Source organism: Octopus sinensis, linkage group LG14 (assembly GCF_006345805.1).
Source record: "Octopus sinensis linkage group LG14, ASM634580v1, whole genome shotgun sequence".
Lineage (NCBI taxonomy): Eukaryota > Metazoa > Mollusca > Cephalopoda > Octopoda > Octopodidae > Octopus > Octopus sinensis.
The window spans coordinates 16,045,992-16,053,491 of NC_043010.1; positions in this window are offsets into that span (position 1 = coordinate 16,045,992).

Below are 7,500 nucleotides of genomic sequence, written 5' to 3' on the forward strand. Positions count from 1 at the left end.
TCAGATGATGATGAGAGAGCCACTGACCAAGCTTAGACACTTTTTCTAGTTTATGAGCGAAGTGTGACTTGAATTGAACTTTTTTGCTAACTCTCATGCTTTTCCCTTGACGATTGGTATTATTTTGTCCAAAATATTTTTGCTTACCCTTCCTAGGTGGGATTTGGTGGAGCATATTAGGCGTATGAAAGGTGTGATAATAAAGTCCTTCTTGTGATCCTTGAGGTTAAAGTGTGGAGATGCAGGGCAGTATGGTACGGTTCGATCATCAACTAGTATATATATTTTCTTCTACTACTCAGCACTGACCTGTCCAACCACCTAATCTATATTCCTAAATTCTTCATTCCACACTACCACCCCACTCCCTTCTCCATCACTTTGACTCTATCACTACATAACTGACACTCCTTTACTTTTTATACCCCTGTCTCTCTCTTTCACCCTCATTCCTTCTATCTTTTTACACTCTAATACTTTTCTCTCTCTATCATCCTCATCTCCCCATTCCTACTTTCAAATTATCTTGACTGGCCACTAACTAGTACCCTTTCCCTTATCTCTCTCCCTGTTTTTCTTTTTTCTTTCTTTTCTTTATCTCTCTCTTCCTGTTTTTTCTTCCCTTTTTCTTCTTTTTTCTTCCCTTTTATTTCTCCCTTCTTTATTCCGCTCTTCCTGATTTCTATTTGACCTTACAAATACATTCCCTACTTTTAGGTCACTTTAAACAAAACCCTTGATTCAATAGCACTGTGTACAAACTCTATACTTGGAATGACCAATTTTAGACACTATTTGATTTTACTCAGAAGTTATTGGAATCTTATGTGTATACCATTCTGCCTGAATAATGGATCTACAAATGCAATATCCCTGCATATCTCACATCTATTTTCACTTCACTCTCTATTTCGTATCTTATCTAATTTAACTATTGCTAAACCATTTTCTCACACCGTCTCCGATGAAGGGATATAATAAATATCTTGGAAACAGCTGTAAGACCTTCTATTTATAATTGTTCTAAAATCTTCACAGCCTTGGTTTTTTTTATCTCATTCTGAAAAGAAATTCTTATATATACGCACGCTGATATATGACCTACGTTGGACTCCTCATTCGCATAATCACCGAACACGGAGCTTAACTATAGTCTATCCATAGCACTTACTCAGTATTACCTGATACCTTTGGGTCTTCTTGATACCATTACCTCTCATAACCTCTCTCTCTCTCCACAACACACACACACACACACACACACACACACATATATATATCAGTGAACAGGTAGCGGTCTTATAGCGACGAAAATATTTTGACAAATTAAACTTAAATGTTGAAGTGAATCGAACGGCTTTTTGGTGTTCTTAAATGGCTTACAAACACCTTCCACGCTGCAATTGTTTTCGTTCCAGCACACGATCACAGATCAAATCACTTGCTATGCAAGTACATCTCCGTATATATATATATTATATATATATATAGATATATATATTATATATATATATATATAAGAAAATAGTAAAGTGTGAAAAAACGACAGAAGGCTTAAATGTTAAAAAATATATTATTTGTGTCAAAATGTCTGGAGAATATTGGAAAAAATTTTTTTCCTTCCTTAAAATGACATAATTTTAAAATTTTTAAAGAAATTACCGGTTTCGCGTGTAGCTTTTCAAATTTCTTGTGACGTTATGTTTATATTGCATGGAGTTATCGTTGTTTTTATTTCCAGGAGATTTCTAAATAGGGGAGGTAGTGAGTGATTTCTTCCGGTGTGTAGGGAGATAATCGCTTAAAAATTTTTTTTCCCTTTTCCTTGTTAATTTCTCTGTGTCAGTATGTTCGGATGGTTGAGTCTGGGTTTGTACTTTTCAATGAAGAATGTTCCTTGTTCAGTCAGTCTCATTTGTGTTGATGATCCGAAAGCACATTGGTAAAATGGGAAGATTAAAAATTGTGGCAGTAGTTGCTTTGCGCATTTCTCAATGTGCTCACTAAAAAGTATCATTCTATATTCTGGGAATGCAATCTGTTGTCGATGCAGTGTGCATCTACGCCTGAGTGATAGTCCCGTGGAACCCACGTAGTCTTGGTAGCAGCCCGAGCATTTAATAACATAAATTATGTTTTCAGAAGCACAAGTAAAGTTAGATTTGATCTTAAATTTCTGTCCCTCTTTAAAGAAGAATTCTGATCCTTCCAATAGGTTAGGACATGTTGCACAGTTCGATCTACCACATTTTTTAACTTTTGCATCCGTAATTTTAGAAGACAATTTTGCCTTTGTGAGAATCTTTTTAAGAGATTTAGGCTGTTTGTAGCTTTTAATGATTTGGTGTATGTTTAGAATTTCCTTAATTTGGTTTTTATGAAGTATTGGTAAATTCTGGTGTGATGATGGTGAAGGCTTCTTTGTTTCTGGGGTTGTATGTAGATATGTAAGGTAGTATTTTCGGGGAAGGTGTGTTGTTGTGTTGAACTTTTCTTAAAGTTTCTATGTTGATTTCTGTTGCACGTCTGATCCCATCCTCTATGAGTTGAGCTGGGTAATGTCTGTCAATTAGGGTGTTTTTGAGTTCTTGCAGTCTAAAGTTCCTGGTATTTTGTTCTGACACTATTGTGCATATCCTTCTTGCAAGGTTGAAGGGGATGTTTGTTTTAGTGTGTCTTGGGTGGCATGAATTAAAAAGAAGGTATTGTTTGGCGTCTGTGGCTTTGTAAAAAATGTCTGTTTCTATTTTAAGGTTAATTTTTTAATTAGTATATCCAAGAACGGGAGCTCCTTTTGGTTGTATTCCATTGTGAACTGTATATTTGGGTTTATGCTGTTCAATAGGTTTTTAATTTTAGGAGTTTATCTATGTTTTCATTCCAGAGAATGAAACAATCGTCTAGGAATCGTTTCCAATTCTCTTATGTATTGAGAGAGGGAGTTTCCAAAGATTGATAGAGATTCCTGGTAAATGATTATTTCCATGTATCCCATTGTTAAGTTCGCAATGACTGGTGCTGCCCTTGTACCCATAGCAATTCCGGATTTTTGACGGTAAAATGTATTGTCAAACATGAAGTGGTTATTGTGTAGGATGAATTCAATTGATTTAGTAATGAATTCTTACTGATCCTTTTTGGTATTTCTTCCGGAAATTGGTCTAACCAGAATTGTATTGCCTCCAGTCCATAATTATGAGGTATACTGGTATACAAGTTGACTACATCAAATGAAACCAGGATTGTTTCTTCCTTGGTTTTTTTTGGAAGGTGGTTTAACATATCTAAGTCATCTCTGATATGGCTATCGATATGTTTAAGGAAGGGTTTCAAGAGGATGTCCATAAGTAGATTTAGTCTGTGTGTTTCACAGGTTGGGCCAGCTACAATTGGTCGTAGTTTTAGGTCCCCCGGATTAGGTGTGTGTATGTATGTCTTTGGTGATTTTTTAATGGTTTCATTTATAATTTGACTTTTATGAATTTTTGGCAGACCATAGAAAAGGCTAGGTTTGCATTTAAAGTTTGTTAGGAAATCAATCTCTTTGGTTGTCAGTTCCTTTTCATGGGTTTTAATTAGTGAAGATAGAGTTTTCATTATTTTTTGTGGGGTGTAGTTGGTAATTTTTTCATAATGTAGGTCTTCATCAAGCAAGGAAATTACAAGATTTCTGTAGTATGATGTATCCATTATTACAACTGCATTTCCCTTGTCCGCTTCCTTAATGGTTATATCTTCATCATTTTGGAGTTCTATCAGTTCTTTCCATTGTGTAGTGTTAAAATTTGGGTTAGCTTTCTGTTTATGTATAGTATGGTAGGGGAAGTTCTCAATGTGGTTACAGAATTCGTCAAGATCTTTATTTCTTCCTCTGTGTGGGATGTGTTCACTTTTGTTCTTGACTAGTGATTCATCTTCAGTATTGAAACTGTTTGATGCTTCTGCTAGTCTTAATTTTCTGCAAAATTCTGTTATATTATCCTTGAGTTCATTTAGGTTTGCTCTGCGTGGAGTTGGTGTAAATTTGAGCCCTTTTGCGAGGATGTCAATTTTTATGTTAGAAAGAGGTTTGGTTGAAAGATTGATTATCTTCGGTTTTTCCTTATTACTAGGTTCCAGCCTGTGTCCTGGTGTCCCTGGTCCCTGGCTAAAAAATGTTGGGTGTAATTTTGTTTGTATGAGTTGTCTGTGAGGTTGTGTGGTATTTGGTCGGGGGAGTGGTGGTATTGTTGCATCCGATCGTTGTGTGTGTGTGGGAATCTATGGTTGTTAATGCTTGTGGTGTTGTGTAAATTTCTGTATGGGGAATATTTTTGTTTCGAACTTCTTGTATGTGGGATGTTGCTTGACATAGTGTTTCTTTGCGTTTGTCTTGTGTTTAGTGGGGACCAGTAGTTTTGGTTCATGGGGTAGTAGTGATTTGTGTGTGGTGTATTTCTTATCCTAGTGTCGTATTGTGCTGTATGGTGGTTGGGTCTGGTATTAGGATGTTGTTGGTTTGTTCTGTTTTTGGTGTAATTTTTTCATAGACGCGTCCTCTTTCAGCTAGTTCCCTGTTAGGTCTAGCGTGGTTTGTAAAGGTTGGTTGTGGGTGATTTCTGTTTTTAGTGTATGGAGGATAGTTGGGGGTTGTTCGTGGGTTGTTAGGTTTTTCTTTTTTATTTATTGTAATTTTCTTAAGGAGGGATTATTTGTACCCAATTCATTTTTGAAGGTTTCACTATATTTTTGGAAGAAGTCCATGTTTTTCTCCCAGCGTAGGAGAGAATTTCTCTCTTCTCTCTCACAGGAATCCTTCCAGTGATCCAATGTATTATCGAGGGGTTGTCCCTCGGTATGTTGGTATTATTAGATTGTGCATCTCCTCGTCTATGCTTTTAAGTTTTTCTTCATTTGTGGAGGCCCTGAGTCTTAGAAGCTCTATTTCTGATTTAAAATTGAACAGAGCTGACTTTTCTCTAATAGATCTCTGTCCGTCAGGCTCGTTAGAATTAATTTTATCTGGAATTTGCGTGGGAGGATAATTGGTGTTGAGTTTATCCATCCCTCGTAGATATCTGCTTTGTTTGAATTTTTTATCATGTTCCAGAAGGTGAGTTTTCTGTTGTGCAGGTTTGTATTCCAAACGTTTCCTATTTTTCTTTTTTTTTTGTGGGTTTGGGTGCGTATGGTGTCCTGCTATGTTTCATTAGGTGCCTGTGTATTATTTTCGGATTTGTTGATGAAAATTGAGTTCAGTGTTGTATATAACAGTTGTAGATCCTTACTCACCTGGTCAGTGTAACGGTTGCATCTTCATTGCTTTTACTTTCCCGGGCGAGTAAGTTTGATTCCTCGATTTTGTTGTTCAGGTTAAGAAGCTGTGAATTAATATTTTTCAGTTCTTTGAGTATGTCCTCATTTAAGGTTTTGTCCGAGGTGTTTGACTTCTGTGGCATTTTCGTTCTCACGTGTTTAATATATAGATAAGAAAGTTTGTTTGGTAAAGCACGTGGGTGAATATATAAGAAAATAGTAAAGTGTGAAAAAACGACAGAAGGCTTAAATGTTAAAAAATATATATATTTGTGTCAAAATGTCTGGAGAATATTGGAAAAATTTTTTTTCCCTTCCTTAAAATGACATAATTTTAAAATTTTTAAAGAAATTACCGGTTTCGCGTGTAGCTTTTCAAATTTCTTGTGACGTTATGTTTATATTGCATGGAGTTATCGTTGTTTTTATTTCCAGGAGATTTCTAAATAAGGGGAGGTAGTGAGTGATTTCTTCCGGTGTAGGGGAGATAATCGCTTAAAAATCTTTTTTCCCTATTCCTTGTTAATTTCTCTGTGTCAGTATGTTCGGATGGTTGAGTCTGGGTTTGTACTTTTCAATGAAGAATGTTTCCTTGTTCAGTGTCATTTGTGTTGATGATCCGAAAGCACATTGGTAAAATGGGAAGATTAAAAATGTGTGCAGTTTTGCTTTGCGCATTTCTCAATGTGCTCACTAAAAAGTATCATTCTATATTCTGGGAATGCAATCTGTTGTCGATGCAGTGTGCATCTACGCCTGAGTGATAGTCCCGTGGAACCCACGTAGTCTTGGTGGCAGCCCGAGCATTTAATAACATAAATTATGTTTTCAGAAGCACAAGTAAAGTTAGATTTGATCTTAAATTTCTGTCCCTCTTTAAAGAAGAATTCTGATCCTTCCAATAGGTTAGGACATGTTGCACAGTTCGATCTACCACATTTTTTTACTTTTGCATCCGTAATTTTAGAAGACAATTTTGCCTTTGTGAGAATCTTTTTAAGAGATTTAGGCTGTTTGTAGCTTTTAATGATTTGGTGTATGTTTAGAATTTCCTTTAATTTTGGGTTTTTATGAAGTATTGGTAAATTCTGGGTGATGATGGTGAAGGCTTCTTTGTTTCTGGGGTTGTATGTAGATATGTAAGGTAGTATTTTCGGGAAGGTGTGTTGTTGTGTTGAACTTTTCTTAAGTTTCTATTGATTTCTGTTGCACGTCTGATCCCATCCTCTATGAGTTGAGCTGGGTAATGTCTGTCAATTAGGGTGTTTTTGAGTTCTTGCAGTCTAAAGTTCCTGGTATTTTGTTCCAACACAACAACACACCTTCCCCGAAAATACTACCTTACATATCTTTTACTCTGTCGGCAGACTGTAAATGCTAGTGGACGAACATGCGTAAAAGGCTTGGATTATAAAAAAGGAAATGTCTTTCAACTCACAAGATTTTTGAATTGAAATTGCAGAGTTTAAGATGGGAATTATTGCTCTATGATAGAAGTAAAGAAGATTCAATTCACAGAATATAATTATCAGAAGTTATAGAATTTATATACATTTATCGGGTCGACAAACGTCTAGTGAGGTGGTAGTGTTACGAACGAGAAATTATCTGAATATAATTTCTGCTCGTTCGTATGACATGAATTAGAACACCACCCTCTAGTTTTGCAAGGGAAGACGTAATAAATAAAAAATTAATCCTAATGAAAAAATAATTGATTCTAATTACGTGATTGTTTAAAGTAGGCTGGATGGTTTGGCGCGCTGTAAATACTAGTGGGGGAACATGTGACAGGTAGTCTGTGCCGGGAGCTGAGTCTGTTATAAAGATTATACCACCTTCCTCCTTTAACAAGAAACATAAGGTAAGTTACTTCTGCAGAGTGGCCATCCTGAAAAACACAGTATGGACGACGCGTGGAAGAGGAAGTAAGACAGGTAAATTCATCTCCGGACGCGGGTTGATTAGTTTTTTTGGATCTTTTCGGTTTGAATGGCAGTTTTTAACATAATTTCTAGGTAACTAAAAAATGTTAAACTTCGTATACTGGTAGAATGTGTTTATAAAACATCTTTTTCTCTTGGCTTTATTGAGAGAAAATTCTATAGTTTGTAAGATATTTGTTGGTTTTTTTTTCTTGAATTTCTGCAATTTCAACCAATCACTGACGTCTATTGAGGTAAACAACATTCTGTGCCGCATGAA